This window comes from Ornithorhynchus anatinus, chromosome 9 (genome assembly GCF_004115215.2).
Source record: "Ornithorhynchus anatinus isolate Pmale09 chromosome 9, mOrnAna1.pri.v4, whole genome shotgun sequence".
Lineage (NCBI taxonomy): Eukaryota > Metazoa > Chordata > Mammalia > Monotremata > Ornithorhynchidae > Ornithorhynchus > Ornithorhynchus anatinus.
Window position 1 is genome coordinate 49,607,718 of NC_041736.1, and position 19,829 is coordinate 49,627,546.

Here is a 19,829-nt window from a genome sequence, read left to right on the forward strand (position 1 = left end):
AAACGATTTCCCAAAAACAACTCTACTCCCTGGGTGAGCACTAGTGCTTCTGTCTTTGGTGTTACCATGTTTCAACCTACCAGATCTTATTTCCTGCTTCCAGAGGAAAGGTACAGTTTGATTTTAGTAACCTGATTTACTGGAGAAAAATATTCTGCAGATGATCAATTTCTAGAAGCCAACTAGAATTAATCTTCCAAGTCTCCTCCCTAGCAGGGAATTGAGACTGGAGCTTGATCTAATGGGACAGTAGATAGGACACTTCTGTAACAGTTAAAATACTGAGTTGGTATCTTTCATTTTTTCAAGTCAACTCTGCCTCTGCTACCCCTGAATAAACTTACGTATGCTCTTCCAAATTCAATGATGTCAAGCCAGCAGGGAATAAATTTTAGACTGTACTGTTCCCAGCCTTTATTGGCTGGGGAGATTTTTGGTCCCCATGGTCTACCTTCAGATCTAGAGGGCATAATATCTTCTACGAGTACACAGTTACCTCCCATTATCGGTAACAGGAGTTTAGTATATACTCCTAAAATTTGCCCAAGCATGAATTTAACAATACCAGAGTATTTAGCTCTCTTTTCCTAAGTGGTACTAGGATATTCGTACTTTCATGACACTTAGGACTTAAAATGTAGATTGTAAGCTCAATGTGGGCAGGGAATGTGTCTGCTTATTGTTGTTGTACTATACTCTCCCAAGCGCTTATTCCGGTGCTCTGCACAGAGTAAGTGCTCAATAAATATGATCGAATGAATGAATAGCAAGGCAATGTTTGGTCCTATCTTTGACATCTGAAAAGAAAGTCCTCTCTGTCTTTGTTTCCTTATGGGTCTTTGTTATGTAGTTACTCTTCTGGGACTTGTGTTTTATGTTTATTTGAATACTTGTGCTTTGTCTTTGCTCTACCTCCTCTCTCATTAGAATGCACACTCCTAATTCTTTCTTTGAAACACCCCACAGGGCCTAGGGGAAAGCTCTGAACCCAGTTGGTGCTCAATAAATCCTGGGCCCTCTCCCACCACCATCCCTCACTCCTCCTTCTCCCCATTCCCACCCTCTCAAACTCTTGCTCATTACTTCCCTACCGCTTCTCCTCTTCCCCTCTGGATCCTCCATCCCAATCTGCATTTCCACCTCTAAAAGGGAGTGATCTGGGTAGAACATTCCAGCGGTGTTGGCAGGGTTGGGTTTCTTTCAAATTCGGTTTATGTGATCAATTTATTTTCAGGTGCCCTACTGGAAAATAACAACTCCTGAGATGCAGTCAGGATAATTTAAAACTTAAAAATATTAAATTTCCTCAGGCATAATGTGAAAGAGAAACAAATACAAAGGGAAAACTTTTAAACAAAACATGAAACCCAAACTAGTTCCAGACAAGACAGCTAACTCTAGAGAGTTGGTTTCTCTCACCTGAGAGGCTGGGATCTGGAGCCAGATAAACGTAAGCAGGACCTGGCCTTGTTTGTACAATGTTAATGGGTCCCAGGGGAGAAGGGGAAGCTGGGGAAAGCTGACTTGATGCTCCAATTTTCTTTGTTCCCATGTGCAACTATCTTTCATTATTCTCAAGACCTAGAAGGAATGTAGAAATTAAGTCCTTTGGTGGGAATGATTCAAGTGGGCTAAGACCATGTCAGAACATTTTAATAACTGTAATCCTAGAGCTATTAGAAAAAGGGTTAGCATTGAGTGGTTAACCTTTATTTAGACCCACACTTACTCTATACAAAGTGATTTGCAAGCATCTATTAATTCTTTACTTGAATTAGAATGGGAAATGATGTGATGAACATGGAGGTAAAGGCTTTTTTTATCCTTCTGAAATTATTATTTTAATAACTCTCAAAAACAATAGATTTATTCTCTACTTGTTTAAACATTCAAAATAACAAACATCAACTTACAGTTACCTCTGGAGTAATGTAATATATGACTCGGGGGATCATATAAAACAGGCCAACTGATGTAATGTGAAAAATTGAAACTGCAAATCACCAGGTAATTGTTTATTTTGAAATAAAGAAATGTAAGAGATTTCAAAGTACTAAACTGTCACCTGCCCAAATAGGGGGATTTCTTTTTAAATTTCTCATCACAAACCAAAGACTCCATGTCCAAAGTCAGTGAGAGGATGATGACAAGAATTCATCATTCCCTAAAAAGGTAATTTTTTTTTCCTTTTCATCAACCTCTTACTGACTTTGGGCATGACATTTTTTGGGTCCTATTTGTAAAGGTTAATACTGTGACAGATGTAAGTTATAATCTGCCCTAAAGCTAGTGACACTTCATTTTGCCTGAATGACTGACTCTATAAAAACTGTTCTGTTTAGGGACCAGCAGTAGATCCAAAAATTACCAGAAAAATACACTAAGGTACTTTAAAGTTGAGGTTGAGTATTCTTATTTAGTGCCTACTAGATGCAGAGCCTTGTACTAAGTTTTGGGCAAGTATAGATGATCACCCATTACTTTGGATATTTTACCTCCTTAATAATAATAATGATGATAATGGTAATTAAGTACTTACTATGTGCAAAGCACTGTTCTAAGTGCTGGGGGGATACAAGGTGATCAGGTTGTCCCAAGTGGGGCTCACAGTCTTCATCCCCATTTTACAGATTAGGGAACTGAGGCACAGAAAAATGAAGGGACTTGCCCAAAGTCACACAGCTGACAAGTGGGAGAGTCGGAATTAGAACCCATGACTTCTGACTCCCAAGCCCGGGCTCTTTCCACTGACCCACACTTCTCTTTCATATTCCAAAGACTAGGCCTGAGGAAAGTATTGTTTATTAGGTTAATTATGGATGTTCTTCATCAAGCTACACAAAGTTAAATCTGATGTCTTTTTTTCTGGTGGTTATTAGCAAATCCTTTTCCAGACCTCTCACCCAGGTCATTAGCTTGATTTTCACCTCCACGGGGGTGCTATCAGCTCTGGGACATGGGGTTAAATGCATATAAAGAATTGTGCCTGATGCTTCTCTCAAACATAGTTGTTCTGAGCAGGTGCCATTCTTCTTCCCACACAGTTCACAAGGGATGTGGCCAGGACATGCCGAGGGCCAAAAACTGGTGGTCAACTGGACACTCAATCAATACCATTATTGCTACCACAATCAATGCTTTTGCCAAGCATCTAGGCAAAAAGCTTTACTCTGACTTCATTTATCCAGGTTTTCTGTCCCCCAAATATTTTCATTTCTAGTATTCAAATAATGTGTGAGTGTGGACCTGGCAAAAGAGGGATTTGAAAATTTCCCCAGAGCCCTAAGACATTGAAAATGGAGTAGCTGATGGCAAAGCATTCCTAAAATATCTTTTTTAAAACTCCCTCGATCTGGCTGTCAAGGAGACATTAATGCCATTGACTGCAAAAATAAGCTGCAGCAAAGGATGCCTTACTGTTCTGAAATGGAATTAAAGAATATTGGAGCATTAATGGAGCCATATTTTAAAGGAAATAATTAGCAGGGATAGAGTCAGCACAGTCACATTCACATCTAAAATCTGAAGGTACCATGTCTCACATTTTGGACAGAGAGGAATTGATATTTTCCAGTTTCACATAAATTGAAAGGTCTATAACTCACAGTATCACCTTAGAGTCTTTTTCCTACCTTAATTAATTCACCACATGCCCTTGAGGTGTAAATATGATTACCTCCCTCCTCCCGCCCGCCCCCCCCCTTATAAGAGAAGAGAAACCGAGACTCAGTGAGTCAAAGTGTTGTCCCCTAGGGTGTATTGCAGTGAAATTGCAGCGCCAAGAAGAGAACCCTGAAGATTGGATCTTGAGTCCCTTGGCTCTGACACAAGACAACACTCTACCAGCTGCACCACTTCAGTGAAGGTGGCAACACATCTCCAGATGGAGAAAAGTTTTTGGAAGAAGTCAAGTGAATGACTGACCTGGATGATAACATGAGGTATTTAACAAGCAGCACCTGAAATTACAAATTGTCTCATGCATTGATGATAACGGTACTGAGCATGGCCATCGAAACAGCGTGGCTAAGTGGAAAGAGCACGGGCTTTGGAGTCAGAGGTCATGAGTTCGAAGTCCAGCTCTGCCACTTGTCAGCTGTGTGACTGTGGGCAAGTCACTCAACTTTTCTGGGCCTCAGTTACCTCATCTGTAAAATGGGGATTAAGACTGTGAGCCCCATGTGGGACAACCTGATTCCCCTATGTCTACCCCAGTGCTTAGAACAGTGCTCTGCACATAGTAAGCGCTTAACAAACACCAACATTATTATTATTATTATCGAGCCTGGATAAATACCGAGCTTGGTTGGTCCCACTCACTTTGGGATGAGCAAGCAATGTGATCTTCCTAGCACTGAGGGAATGGGGCAAAACTCTGATAATTCAACTCCTTTACTAGGCTAGAGTGGATTTCTCAGACTAACACGTTCCCCCTTCCTGTAGCCCTTACGGGCCTCTACCTCCATGTAGGTGTGAGCCTCTCTGATATTGCCAGACCTCTTGTTAGCCTTCGGAAAGTAGCTGTAGAGGAGATGGGGGAAGGGAGAGAGAGAAGAGTGCTGCATGGGAGAGCTAAAGGGCCCCCTGAAAGTGCTGGGCCCAATTAGCTTCACAGGTAAACACATCTGGCTCACCCAGGCTACCAGAGTTAATCCAAGTTAATCCATGATTAACTTGTATCAGTTGCCTCCTTCCATGAAACAAATCTATCCCAGTCATCCAGACGCCTGTTTATTGGACTTGCCATTTAAAAAAAAGTCAAGTAAACTCGGGCAGGGAACCATGACCTAAAATATAAGTATGTCAGTAAAACCCAGGGGCAAATAGGAGGATGGGGAAAAAGGTGAAGGAAAACAATTTGTCTGTCATTGAGAATGAGAAACCTATATACCAAGAATGACAAATCATAGCAAACAATGGGAAAAATTATTGGTGCTGACCCATTATGGAACTCCAACCTGTAGAACCACAAAGCAGTTATTACTGCTGATCCTCAAGACTGTAAACTTGTTTATTTTCTATGGTATTTGTTGAATTCTTACTATATGTCCAACACTGTTCTAAGAGCTGGGACAAGTACAAGTTAATTAGGTTGGACACAGTCCCTCTCCCTCATGGGGTTCCCAGTCTAAGTAGCAGAGAGAAGAGGTGTCCCCATTTTACAGTTGAGGAAACTGAGGCACAGAGAAACAAGTGCCCAAGGTCACACAGCAACCCAATTGGCAGATTCAGGATTAGAATTCGGATGCTCCCGACCCCCAGGCCCCTGGTCTCTCCACACAGACACACTGCTTCTCTTGTGGGTGGGGAAAGTGTCCACCAACTTTTTTGTATTCTCCCAAGCACTTAGTACAGCACTCTGCACGTAGTAAGCACTCAATAAATATCAATGATTGATTGACTGACTACTCTTGGTCTTCCTGTCTCTCCCATGCCAGGAAGCAGTAACCAGCACATCATTCATACAACCTAGAAAAGTAGGGTGTCCCATCTTTCTGAGATTTCTACTGGTTGGGATATGCAAACCTCTGGCCTTTTCTTTCCCCTTTGTCACTTAGTCCTTTTCCAGCCCCCTCCCCAGTTTTGGGAAGCTGCAGTCTCCTGCCCTGGACATCTCCCCTCCATCCACAGATATTTCTGGAAGAATCACAGGCTGCGAGGGACAACTCACCAGGGATCCCCTAATAATAATAACCGTGGTGTTTGTTAAGTGGTAATTATGAGCCGGACACTGTACTAAGCACTGGGGTTAGGTATGAGATAATCAGGTTGGACACCATCCCTATCCGTCATAGGGTTCACAGTGTAAGAAGGAGGGAAAACAAGTATTTAATCCCCAGTTTACAGATGAGGAAACTGAACCTAGAGAAGTCCAAAGTCACCAAGCAGGTAAGTGGCAGAACTGGGATTAGAACCCAGGTCCCGTGACTCCTGGGCCCGTAGTCTTTCCACTAGGCCAGGCTGCCAACTGTTGTTGGCAGTGTGGCAGCATACTTTTGCTGTTGAAAATCTGAAATGCTGCCAAAAATCTGAAAATGCCGCAAATCTGGCAATGGGGCTATTGTTCTTAGCTAGCCAAGAAAATCTCCCTTTTGTCCTTAGGCCCCTTCCCCGATCCTGCAGAGGACAGACACACATGCTCGATCCCTGCCCCCGCAGAGAGCTTGGCTCTGAGATCACCATCCTTACTCTACTTTGTCTCTGGTTAATGGTAGTTTCCCTCAGCTGCAGCCTTCAACTTGGCTGGACAGAGAACTGGGCTATGGTCCTTTCTGCCACAACATGCTGCCCCGGATCTTAACCTGCTCTGGGGCATTTTAGCATCTTAGAAAAATGTGACATTTCACATGAGTTCAGTACAAGTGTGTGTTGCAGGGGACATCTCTACCTAAAGATTTGTTCACTCTCATTGGCCTGCGGGTGATTCCCAAGCAGAACCTAGAGTGATCGGAATGGTGGTCAATCCTGGAATCACCCAATGAGCTTCCTGCTTTCAGATTCCGACAACCGCGTTGGCAGAGACTGAGACACCAGGTTGCTAAGAAGAGTAACGTTATTGAGACTCCATGTCTCAGTGTTTCTTGTCCTCTGGTTATCTTTCCTCCTGCGTGACTCTATCTCCTAATACTCTACATCTTTCTGTATCTGTCTCTCCCAAACATGTCCGTCTGTATATCTACCAGAGCGTCTGTGTCTATTCTTCCCCTTCTGTGTCTGATTCTCTTCCCACGTCTATATCCATCTCTAGGCCTGTGTCTCTTTCACACCCAAGCACAGTACAGGTTTGTTGTTTGTAAATATAATAATAATCATCATGGCATTTTCTCAGCACTTTCTATGTGCCAAGAACTGTGCTCAATACAATATAATCAGATCAGAAACAATCCCTGACCCTCATCGAGCCCATAGTATAAGGAGGAGGTAGAACAGGTATTTAACCCCCATTATACAGAAGAGGAAACTGAGGCATAGAGGAGATAAGTGACTTGTCCAAGGTCACACAACAGGTAAGTGCTAGAGCTGGAATCAGAACCCAGGTCTGTTATTCTTTGTTCTAGATTACCGTGGCCTACGTCAAGCTAGTTTGATTCAATTTTCATCCAGTATTACTCAGGCACCTCCAGACGTTACCAGACTCTTGGTAAAAAAAAACAACTGTGACATTTTTATATACCACATAATTGTCATATTTAAGATGCCTTCAATTTTCCTGAATCATTGCCTGATGGACAGATGTGGTCTGATTTCCTTCCCAAATGTGGACAGATAAACAATGTGATTTGAACCATTTCACACTCTCCCTGAAGGATCTCATGAGCCAGAATCCCAGACCTAATGTTGATTAAGGAATGGACCGACCCCAGGGATCGCAAACCTTCTGGGTAATGTGCTTGAGTTTAGAGACTCCTTTCCACGGGGGTTTGGCACCACTAGAAAGCACTGAGAGCTGCCCCACTGAGGGTTTGAACCCAGTGTTTTCTCCTGCCTGGTGATAAACATATTTCTCAGCCTCTGGTGCTCATGGATTATTAGCCAGGAAGTTGAATACCATGTGACACTCACCTGTTGGAGGACACCTTAGGTATGAAAGCAAACACAACACCACAGTCTAATCAACTTTCAGATCTCAGGACTTGTTCTTGCCCAGATTGATTTAGCCAGTTTAAGATTTGAGCTGGGTTTCAGGAGATCACTTGGATTCTGAAACACACACAGGGCCTAAGTCAAGAAATGATGTCAAACACCTTCTCCTGAAGGTTCCTTAATATTTTTTTCTTTATTTTTAACTAAGATTTATGTCTTAGAGAGAAGGCCATTTCTATAAGCCTATTCCTCCATCTAGGGCTACAATACAGGTCCAGATTTCTCTAAGGATGTTTCTTAGAGCTGTTTCCAAGAAAGACTTTCCACTTTCACTCTGAAATATTTCATATGTAGGTCTTGGTCTCCAGATAAACTAGAGAATTAGAGAGCACTTATGATAAAGTTTGCCACAGTGATGCTAAAAGTACATACTGGATCTTCTAAGTTTGAATGGGAATTTCAGCATATTTTCCTCTGAGGGCTGAATTTTGCTATTTTTTCTGCTTTGGTTGCTGATTTTTAGTAGGTTACCGATGAGAAAAAATTATTTTTTACTTTAAGTACATTATGAAATGAGAGGGCTTACAGATTCTTGGGAAACTCTGAGTCAGATTACCTAATAATAATAATTATTACGATATTTAAGTGCTTACCATGCACCAAGCACTGTTCTAAGCAATAGGGTAGATACAGGGTAATCAGGTTGTCCCACGTGGGGCTCACGGTCTTAATCCCCATTTTACAGATGAGGTAGCTGAAGCAGAGAGAAGTTAAGTGTCTTGCCCAAGGTCACACAGCAGACAAGTGGCAGAGCCGAGATTAGAATCCTTGTCCTCTGACTCTCAAGTCCATGCTCTTGCCTCTAAGCCATGCTGCTTCTCTCGTTGGACTACCTAGTTAGCCCAGACATACTGAAACCATCCTGGACTATTATAGTAGTAAATGTATTTAGTAAGCATGTACTGTGTGCAGAACACTGTACTAAGCAATGAGAGAATGGAGATGTGGAATTTAGACATGTCCTTTAGAGAATCTTGGATACCTCTTCCTCAGAGATCCTGGTTTAAAAAAAAGGTTAGATTTAAAGGGAAATCTTACCTATTGATTCGGAGAAAAATGAAATGGTAACTGTCTGCATGTCAGGAGGTAATTCCTGCTATCTAACCTTAATCCCTCAAACCTTTTCCTCTTGCTCTACTCTTATGGAAGCTGAAGGCTAGCTGGCAACCCTCCCCAAGTGGTTTGGTTTGTTTTTTGGTTCGTTTGGTAAATTTGGGTTTGCAGCAATTTAAAAAATACAGTGGAAACTTTCCATGGGCCTAATCTTAAACTGAAGAAAAACCTCTTGGCCATTTTAGAAAAATATAGGCTCTCATAAGATTTCCATAACTTCTACAGTTACATAGCTGTTTCTATGACTTGTAAATAAACACTTGCCTTGCTTGATAGTTCTGAAACTCTGGTTTCATGCTGCTGCTTCTCTGTGGAGGTGGATAGCTGCAGAAGGCTTTTATTCCTTCCACGCCCCCTCCGTTCTTTTCCTATTTTGCTCCTTCTTTATAAGAGTATGTGGATTATGTTTTATTTCAAGGGAATTAAATGAGAAAATAAAACCTCTGCAAACTCAACACTCAGACCAGCAATTTAATCCAACAGGGTTAAGGAATACAAAAGTCAAGGGTCTTATAAGTAACACAAACTCGCCCACATTTCATATGTGAGGTATTTTTTGAGACTCATTAGACTCTTGAATATATACTTTCATATAAAGCAGATTTTGAGTCTCATCTCTCTCCCACACACACAGAGCAGTCTTTGATTTCATAGAGAGCTCTGCGGGCAACAGATAACTGGAGGTGTGAGAGGGATAAAACTCAAGGATGGTGGGAAGAATGGGGGTTTGCTAACAGAATCAGTATATTCCCTTCAGGATTGCCTTTCTCTGGGGCTTTTGGTAACCTCTACTGCTCACTCATAGTTGGATTTTTTTTGCGGGGGGGAGGGGATTAGTGATCACATTTAGCTAAAATTCTTGTTTAAAGCACATTTAATTCTATTGCATGAAATGAAAAGGGAAGACAGGTGGAAATGGATGGAATTGTCAGATTGCCTTTCCCAACCATGGTAAAACATGAGCTCATAGACATATAATTCAATTATACTTTGAAACTCTTAGGAGAATGGTTTAAGTATATAATGCCTTAATTGTAGGCAGAATAAGTGCCTTATTTATTCATCATATACTTTTAGTCTTTAATGTTGGCTCTACTGACATAGTTCTCTCCTGGCACACCTCTCTAGCTAGTTCTTCTTCTGCCTCCTACCTGCTAGCTGTAAAATGTCCCCTCAGGCTCTTTTCTGGGACCCTTCTCTTCTCACTTCCTTCTTTTCTCTTTTTACACTTACTCCCTTGGGAAACTCTTTGGCTTCAGAACTTCTTCTACCACATCTGGGTGGATGATTCCCAAGTCTACTTAGCTAGCTCTTATCTCTCTTCTCTACTCATACTTTCTCCTACATCTCTACCCGCATGTCCTACCAGCAAGCAACTCAAGCTCAATATGTTCCAAACTGAACTTCTCATCTTCCCTCCCAAATCCTCTCCTACACCTGATTTTCCCATCACTATTGACAACACCACCATCCTCCCTTTCTCCGGATTTGCATCGTGGCATTATTCTCAACTCTTCCCTTTTTTTCCAAGTCCCTATTCAGTCTGTCACCAAATCCTGTCAGTTTTTCTCTCATAACATTGCCAGGATCTGCCTCTTCCTCCAACCAAATGGCCACCACACTGGTGGTCCAGGCCCTTGTCACATCCCAGCTTGACTACTGCAACAGCCTCTTCCTTGCCTCCTTGCCTCCAATCTCTCCTCTTTTGACTCTGCTGCCCGGGTCATTTTTCTAAAGCACATACTTCCCCACTTTTCAAAAACCTCAAGTGGTTACCCTCTGCATCAAGGAGAACCTCCTGACCATGGGCTTTAAGGCACTCTATCATCTCTCTTACTGTTCCACTCCCTTCTCCCATTATACCCCAGCTTGCACTATTCATTTATCTAAAGCTAAGCTACTCACTCATTCATTCAATCATATCTATTGAGCTCTTACTGTGTACAGAGCATCGTACTAAGTGCTTGAAGCACTTCACAACTTGTTCTCACCTTTCCTTGCCACCTACCTCTAGCTCATAATAATAATAATAATGTTGGTATTTGTTAAGCGCTTAACTATGTGCCAGGCACCGTACTAAGCGCTGGGGTGGATACAAGCAGATCGGGTTGGACACAGTCCCTGTCCCATGTGGAGCTCACAGTCTCAATCCTCATTTGACAGATGAGATAACTGAGGCCCAGAGAAGTGAAGCGACTTGCCCCAAGTCACACAGCAGACAAGTGGTGGAGCCGGAATTAGAACCCATGACCTCCTGACTCCCAGCTCCGTGCTCTATCCACTACACTGTGCCACTTCTCAAATGGTGGTATTTGTTAAGTGCTTACTATGTGTAAAGCACTGTTCTAAACGCTGGGGGATACAAGGTGATCAGGTTGTCCCACGTGGGGCTCATAGTTTTAATCGCCATTTTACAGATGAGGTAACTGAGGCACAGAGAAGTGACTTGCCCAAAGTCACACAGCTGGCAAGCGGCAGAGACAGGATTTGAACCCATGACTTCTGACTCCCAGGCCCGGGCTCTTTCCACTGAGCCACATCTTCCCCCCACTCCTGGAACTCCTTCCCCATTCAAATCTGTCACAGCACAGTTCTGCCCATTTTCAAAGGCCTTCTGAAACTTCATTTCCTCCAGAAGGCCTTTCCTGATTATTTTCAGTTCTCCCCAGGTCATAGCTACCTCATCACACTTCTGATGATGCTGTTTCATCCGCTTCATCTTTCTCCCTCAGACTGTGAGTCTCACGCTGTGTGACAGTTTCTGATCCAATTGCGCTGTTCCTACTCCAGCAATTAGTACAGTGTTTGGCAAACAATAGCAAGTACTTAACACATTATTATTATTATTATTATTATTATTATTATCATTACTGGTGTGTGATTTTAAAAAGCCGGGCTGGGTCAGCACTTGAGTAAGAGTATTCCAAAACGACCTCCCACAAAACTACAGGTAGTAAAAAGTTGTTGATGAGTTAAAATTTGGGGAGAAATAAGAAGGGGGAAGAAAAGTGGGGACATGGCGATCATTGGGTCACACCCATGTATTTATTTTTTAGTAAAATGTTTGGGGCTCATTGAGAAAGTTTTCTGTTTCATGCTAGTCAGATGTGAAACACTTTCCATATCCATTCTCAGTCCCATCACCAATTAGTAGAGTCACACCCTGTTTAGTATTCCGACCAGACCCAAAGGGAGCTTATGGTCAGTCAAGCTTGTAGATGGATCTTTTAGAGATGCTTCACGTGGTCATCCCAACGCTTCCACTTTCCACTGCTGAGAAACCATAGGCAAAGTCCCCTCCCATTTTTCCCACTCTTCTTTATTTGAGTCCTTTTTCTCAGTATGCACAAAGATGTACGCAGAGACAATATCAGTAGAAGAAAGTTCAGGGAATAGGGTTTTTTTTTTATGAGAGTGGTGTTGAGATGGGAGAGGGGAGGGAAATTCGTAATGTGAGAGGAAATGAGGAGTGAAGTAGAGAGAAAGACAGGAAGGACAGGAGAGAAAGTCGGCAATATTCTAAGAAAAATTCACCATCTCTGCTGTTTTAGGCTACCAACACTGGTATCTGGTTTATTTCAATATTTATTACTCAGAAGACAATAATAATCTGTTCAGCAAGTTGGAGGGTGTGTTCACTGGGCAGTGTCCTCATTTCTTGGTTACAACTGTCTTCAGCCTCCCTGGCATCACCATTCCTCCCTTACACATCTTCCAGCTGAATGTCTTCAAGACCTGCATTAAATAAAAGCACAAACTGTAACTCACTGAAAGCTAAAAGGACAGTGACATACTTTATAGAAAACTGCAGATTCCTGAAAGCAGCCTCCGAACTCGCATTCCTAATGTATCCAGCTCCTTTCATTCAGTTGATCATATTTACTGAGTGCTTACTATGTGCAGAGCACTGTACTGAGCACTTCGGAGAGTACAAATAACAATAAGCAGACTCATTCCCTGCACACAATGAGCTTACAGTCTAGAGGATGAGCTCTGGGGAGACAGTGATTAGGAACAAAGGAGCTATGTACACATTTTCAAAATAAATGCAACTCATTTGTTCTCACTCTCTCTACCCGAAAGGGTTGGTTTGACTCCTTTACTGTTTCCTCTCAGCTCATGGCACAAGCTCCCACCTGAAAACCTGAGGCCCTAAGTGATGCTGGAGATATTCTACCTGCAACGCCCCCCCGCCCCCCTCTCCAGCTAGTGATATAGAGAGTTTATTAGGTGAGGGTGTGCACCCAGCTCTCCAGATAACACTATGGAACAAATAGAGCAGTTCCCCAGTTACAAACCTAGACAAGATAACAAAGTTTCCTGGGTAACTCACCCGGCAGAGATAAGTGGGTTCCCCAGCTACACACCCAGATGAGATAACACAGTTCCTCAATTACCCCCAAGTGGCTGCCCAGGCAGCAGGTACTTTGGCAGCCTGGGCTGGACTGACCTCAGGGACTGTATTTCCTTGAAATCTGGGGGAATGGCCATGACCCCTTTGGATGTGGAGCTAAGAGCCAGTCCCCTTCTGACTGTCTCGTTGTTACCCTAAGGCAGGTTTCTTTCTAGCTACAGTAGACCTTGTAGTTCAGTAGTATTTACCTCTCAGCCAGACCGCCTCTCTTGGCTGAGCAAGAACTCCCTGTCACATACTTGTAGGTAATTGGAATGATTATTATAACTAAGAGAATGGTTAAAACCTGCTTAAATTCAAATTAATCTTAAAAAGAAAATTATTCAATCCATAGAACACCTACAGTATGGGGGGGGTTTTGGGCCAGGGGTGTCAGGTAACATTTGTATATATATATTTACAGCTTTCTTAAGGTAGAGTTTACTATTTCAAGCTCTGCTTCACTCCAGAAGAAATGGTATCCCAGTTTACCAAAATCTGAGCACATGGGGCTAAGCACAATGATTTCTATATTTTCGTGAACAAAGTCGGCACATATGCAAAAGATTCTCTCTCGAAGACAATCCCACTCACAGATACATTCTCACCATGGGCAGCGTCACCTTGGAAATGGACTACTAACATCAATGAAGATGAAATAGAAGGCTAGGAAGAGGTCACGTTGGTTAATCCAAAAACCCATGAGGGAGAGGAAAGGCAAATGGAAGAGCTACAAAAAGTGGAAATAAGGCCAAGTCTTTGAAGACTAATTCGAGACATAATGCAAGACTAGAAAAGCTAGAAAGACTTGGGAGTATGTACAACTAGCTTGAGCCCAAAAAAGGCAAAATAAAAAATAATTGTCAAAAATTTAAAATCAGAGAAAGTGACACCTCCCTGGTGGACAAGAAGAAATAGCAAATAAATCCTTTCCCTTTAAAAGCATGTTTCAGCTATAGTTCTGTACCAGTCGAGTCTTAAATTACCAAATTTTCTAGTGCTCAAAGTGTAATGGGGTATGGCCAGTGACTTAAGAATTGCAAGGGTGAGGGAAGAGGAGGAGGTGAGAAAACAGGGAAGAAAGTTGGAAAAGACCTGTTCAGTAAAGAGCCAAACAGCAGTAGGAAAAGAAGGTAAATCTACAATGCCGTTGTTGCCACTGCTAGCTCCCTGGAATTCCTGATATGGATTCTTGGAGTTTGTAAAACTGTTTCCAAGGCCAAGGGTGGTGGGAACTCAGAGTTATTTGCAGCACCTGGGCTATTGTACTGCAACATTGGACTCCCTGGAAGAGCTGAGTAACAACTGGGAGGCTTTTTAAAATGGGGTGACCCAAACTAGGTACAAGGGTCCAGTAGGAATAATCTCCAGGGCAATAAAAGGGAAGGAATGTAAGGAAAAAGGCCGCCAAGCCACCGAGAAATAAAAACGGTGCTGTCTTCCAATTTTTGACTAAGATGGAGCATTTTTACAAAAGAGAATCCTGGTCAATTTCAGGATCTCAATCTGAACAGCTGTGATCAATCGTTTCCCATTTTTTAACCCAGTGTTCTTCTATCCCAAGAACCTTTTTGATTAATTGGTTGATTGAATGGCCCTTTTCCTGCTTAGGCAGATTTTACCACTCTAGTTGAGGCTGTGCAGGCAAGAAAGTTTGGGCATCATGGAAAAGTCATCTATGCGCTTGGATCTGGGCCCTTTGGGCACTTAGTATTTGCCTCACACTCAGCCCCACAGCACCTATGTATGTACCTATTAATTATTCATATTAATGCCTGTTTCCCCCTCTAGCCTGTAACCTCCTTGGGGGCAGGGGGTTACATCTGCCAACTCTGTTGTACTGTACTCTCCCAAGTGCTTAGTTCAGTGTTCTACACCCATTAAGAGCATAATAAATACCACTGATTGATTGATGTCCTCGTGAATAGCGTGGCTCACTGGAAAGAGCACGGGCTTTGGAGTCAGAGGTCATGGGTTCGAACTCCAGCTCTGCCACTTGTCAGCTGTGTGACTTTGGGCAAGTCATTTAACTTCTCGGTGCCTCAGTTCCCTCATCTGTAAAATGGGGATTAAGACTGTGAGCCCCACGTGGGACAACCTGATTCCCCTGTGTCTACCCCAGCGCTTAGAACAGTGCTCGGCACACAGTAAGCGCTTAACAAATACCAACATTATTATTATTATTCAATGGTATTTATTGAGCACTTACTGTGTGCAGAGCACTGTACTAAGCACTTGGAAAGTACGATTCAGCAATAAAGAGAGACAGTCCCTGCCCACACCAGGTTTACAGTCCAGAATGAGGGAGACAGACACCAAAACAGGTAAGCAGGCATCAATAATACCTTTGGATATCCATTTGGCAACTTACTGCACCGGAGTTTAGTCATCCAAGGTTGCTCTCAGATGGCAGTCAGGTGGAGGGGGAAAAAGCTGGGTGACTGGAAAATCCTGAGACCAAGATGCGCTCATTGTTAGGTTTGTCCCATCTGGCAGACTTAGGCCCCAAATCGAGTTTTATATATATATAAACTTGCTTCAAAAAGCATGCTTCTCCTATTCAGACCCACCATAAACCTGTTCTACTCTAGTGATAGCCAGAAAAGTCAGACTTCAAAGTACTTGGCATTAGTTGTCCAAATATTTTAGGCAAGCATTCTTTTTGCTGGCTCAGATGGTGGTATAAATGAGGGCAAAACGTACTTGGGGACCTGAATTTTATGGATAATTTCCTAGGGCATGGAGAGCCCCTGAACAAAGAAAATAATGAGCAAATAGTGTAACACAACCATCCGATAAAGGATGGGGCTTGCTTATTCCTGATGTTCATGTTTGTTGAAAGATAGTATCCCACGGGATGGAAAACTCTTTTCAGGCAATCCAAATCTGGGTCTCAATCAAGCCACTTAGGAGTGAAATCTGCAGTTTATGGAATGGGGGGGGGGATTTTTTAATTTGAATATCAATGCCTTGTCAAATTTAAATGAGCATATGAAATAAAGGGTTGGCATTTTTTATTGTTTCACCAGGCCAAGGAGAGCATTCCTTTTGAAGAACAGTTTTATAATACTGCATAATTCTATTTAGGAGTGATTTCTATAACATTTAACAGCTTCTTTTTGCGGCATAACATTGAGGACAACTTCAAAACTGGGGCAGCCGCTATTTAAAAATTTAAAAAAAAATGGAAAACTCAGAAGTCTGGGGTTTTAAGGGCTGCCTGTAAGGCTGAATTCAGATTTAATGCTAACCAGAACAATACTGTACCCTCTGCAGTGACGTTACTGGTGTTTAGCTAACACTTAAAAATAGACTGTGTGGAAAGGGCCATTTTTAAATGTACGCACAGAAGAGAATACAGTAATGTGTATCTTGGGAAGTAAATACAATGTTATTCAGTAATTTGACTAACGTAGCGACTGCATTTTTAAATGAAAGCAATAAAAAACATGGTTAAAAATCACTTTAATTTTTTTCTCTAACGAATGATGGTTTCTATTAAAAGGGAGTGGTAAATAGGCAGATAATGATGTGGAAAAGGCCTCTTAAAATATACACAATACATGATATGCCTTTATTTCTTCCAAATGCTGTTTCTTTCATTCTTTCTGAAGAAGGTTGAGGTAGAGGAGAAGGAAGATATTCAATGGGTAGAAGATATGGTCCTAAGAGGTTCTAATTGAGATTCCTTTTCCATTTTACCATTTTAGGAGCAAATTCCAAGGGTTGATTTTCTTTTTTTTAAATTGTTTTGTGGGTCCTTCATTGCTTTTCCTTCCTTCCTCCCCTAACCTCTTCAATCTGGGTTTTCCCTACTCCAGTTCCACTGACTTTCAGAATATAAACTTGAAACTGAACAGGAGCTGACCCTTTGTTAAACTCTGACCCATCCTCCTTCCCTATGTAGAAATATGCTCATGTTCTTGATTAGAATTGTTCTAGATTAGAGTAAATTTGTACAGTGCTCTGCACATAGTAAGCGCTTGATTGAATGAATGAATGAATGAATGAATATCTACAGCATATTTTTGAGCTCTGATCTTATGCAATTTCATAATAATAACAGTACAATTAGGCTAAAATGAGAAAAACACACTTTAAAATTTTACATCTTACTCTTAGAAATCACCTTTCAAATAGTCCACTCTGTTTATTATACTAAATCTAGAATAATAAAAAGCAAGTGTGGCATTTCTGCTGGATATTCATTCTGCATTATGTAATGTACATACCTATTCTACCAAACATTCTTTCTATTGGTTATATTTTTCCATGTTGACTTGAAGAAATGAATTGCACAAAATGTTGCACAGATTTAAATTTTGTTCAAAGCGTAAATGCACTATTAAGGTTTATATGACAGTCAAAGTAATTTCGAAGAGTAGTTGACATTATGGACTGAAAGCCCTGTTTTTTAAAGATTATTTTAAATTAGGATTTCCTGTGAGTAAGGCCCAGTTACAACACACAGAGAATTAATTATATTCTAAACTGAAACCCATGCCTTGGAGGCACCCCTAGGTAATTATAGGCTGACTGTGATTTTAAAGCAAATATTTCTCATTTGAGGGTAAGTATATGGGTTCCATGTTATACGGCTCACAACTTAATTTAAAGCTGCAAAAGTGTCTTGAGACCTGTGTGCAACACAAGTTATATACCTAAATCTATAGTACGGATCTTGATAGAAATCACAAATTTAGCCACGTGTTTATAGATGGGATTTGGATCAAAAGGTTTTTGAAGGAAAATTAAGATTGTGTATATAAAACAGCTGTCCTTTGTTTTCAAAAAACATTATTGTCGGTGAAATTGGCCTCTGAGTGTGTGTTTAGCCAAAAAGGTCAATGTGGGACCCACTTAACTTCTCTGTGCCTCAGTCACCTCAGCTGAAAAATGGAGATTAAGACTTTGACCCTATGTGGGACATGGACTGTGTCCAACCTGATTAGCTTGTATCCACCCTAGCGCATTGTACAAGGCCTGCCACATAGTAAGCATTAACAAATACTATTTTTTTCAAAGCACCTAAAAGATGCCATAATCAGTTATTATTATTAATGAGGTAGCCAGATGAAAAAATTCCATAGTGACGTTCACCTGCCACTATGAAACTCATGGCTTGGAGGCAGCACTAGGTAATGCTAGTGAGTGTGATTTTGAATGATATTTTTCTCATCTTCCTGATGGGATCCACAGTGGAATACGTAGCTCTGATGGACCTTGAACTGCAATGCTGAGGCGAAAACTCCAGTCAAACCAAGAATTACTCAAGATTTCTAGCTCTATTGATATTGTCTTTGCTTAGGAGTTGCTTGGGGTGATATGGTTGTTGGAGTTCATTCTTCTATTAGCCTCCAGGGATGACTGACTCATCCCATACTTTGGACAGTGGGAATCATGGCAACTATTTCCAGTTTTCTTCAGACTCTTAATAGGGAACCTCAGGAGTCGCTGGGAAAAACACTGATTTCCGACAACTGCTTTGGTGATAAGAACTCACCTGACCCGACTCTGTGAGTAGGCCTGAGAACACCTCAGCTGGATGTGCTGACTTTATCTTCATAATTCTTTTGGACTGTAGACATTGGGCGGTAGTCAAAAGTTATGCCCACAGAGACCTACCTTTTCAGTGGGCCTGCTCTGAAAGGCATAAATAGTTCTAATTGAAGAGACCAAGTGGATATCTCACTTGGATCAAAACTGATAATAATAATAACAGTAGTACTTGTTAAGTGCTTACTATATATCAAGCACTGTTTTAAGTGCTGGGGGAGATACAAGTTAATCAGGTTGGAAATGGACCCTGTCCCACATGGGGCTCACATGCAATCTCCATTTTACAGATGAGGTAACTGAGGCCCAGAGAAGTAAAATGACTTGCCCAAGATCACACAGCAGACAGGTGGCAGAGTCGGGATTAGAACCCACGTCCTTCCGACTCCCCGGCCCATGCTCTGTCCATTAAACCACGCTGCTTTTTGAACCAATCCTGCATGTAGTAAAATAAAACTTGTTTTAATGCAGGTCTATAGGGGGTCTAGGTTAAGGAAAATGTTTCAGAGCTCCTTAAGAACAGGGGTTGTGTGTTTTATTTCTATTGTACTTGAGAGCCAAGTAGCTCTTTTTTTGGTTCAGCGGAAGGGCCCGGTTTGGAGAATCAGTAGATCTGGCTTCTAAACCCACCTCTGAAAATAGGGGATGCCCGCAGGACAGGCCGTCTGTGGTGGAAGGTTTTGTTGTGAAGAATTACTGTCATGTGGAGAGGCCCGGTATTATCTTAATTAATAGCTGGCTAACATGGCAGCATAGATCACAGACGTTACCAAGGCAACTGCCTGTTGGGTTAAAGTTCAGTGGCAGAGCATCAGCACTAGGCTGTGGTAACTTGGGCCGGTAAATGTGTCCTACATATAAAATACAATCATGTGTGCTTCACAACGTGCTCATTTCCCTGTTCGTCCATCAGTCAATCAGTTGGTATTTATTGAGTGCCGACAGTTAAGTGTTTGGGAGAGTACATCACGGAAGAGTAGGTACAGACGATTCCTGCCTGTGAGGAGCAGTGTGGCCTAGTGGATAGAGCATGGCCTGGGAGCCAGAAGGACCTGGGTTCTAATCCTGGCTCTGCCACTTGTCTGCTGTGTGATCTTGTCAAGTCACTTCACTTCTCTGTGCC

General features: G+C 41.9%; 1 long non-coding RNA gene across 1 annotated transcript; it reads right to left on the reverse strand.

Annotated features, from left to right (window-relative positions):
• Positions 1-12,300: 12,300 nt before the first annotated feature.
• Positions 12,301-18,789, reverse strand: LOC114814252. The gene is made up of 2 exons (XR_003762015.2): positions 18,654-18,789; positions 12,301-12,492 (listed from the first exon to the last, which is right to left on the reverse strand). It is a non-coding gene; the product is annotated as an uncharacterized LOC114814252 (long non-coding RNA).
• Between the last annotated feature and the right edge of the window lie 1,040 nt (positions 18,790-19,829).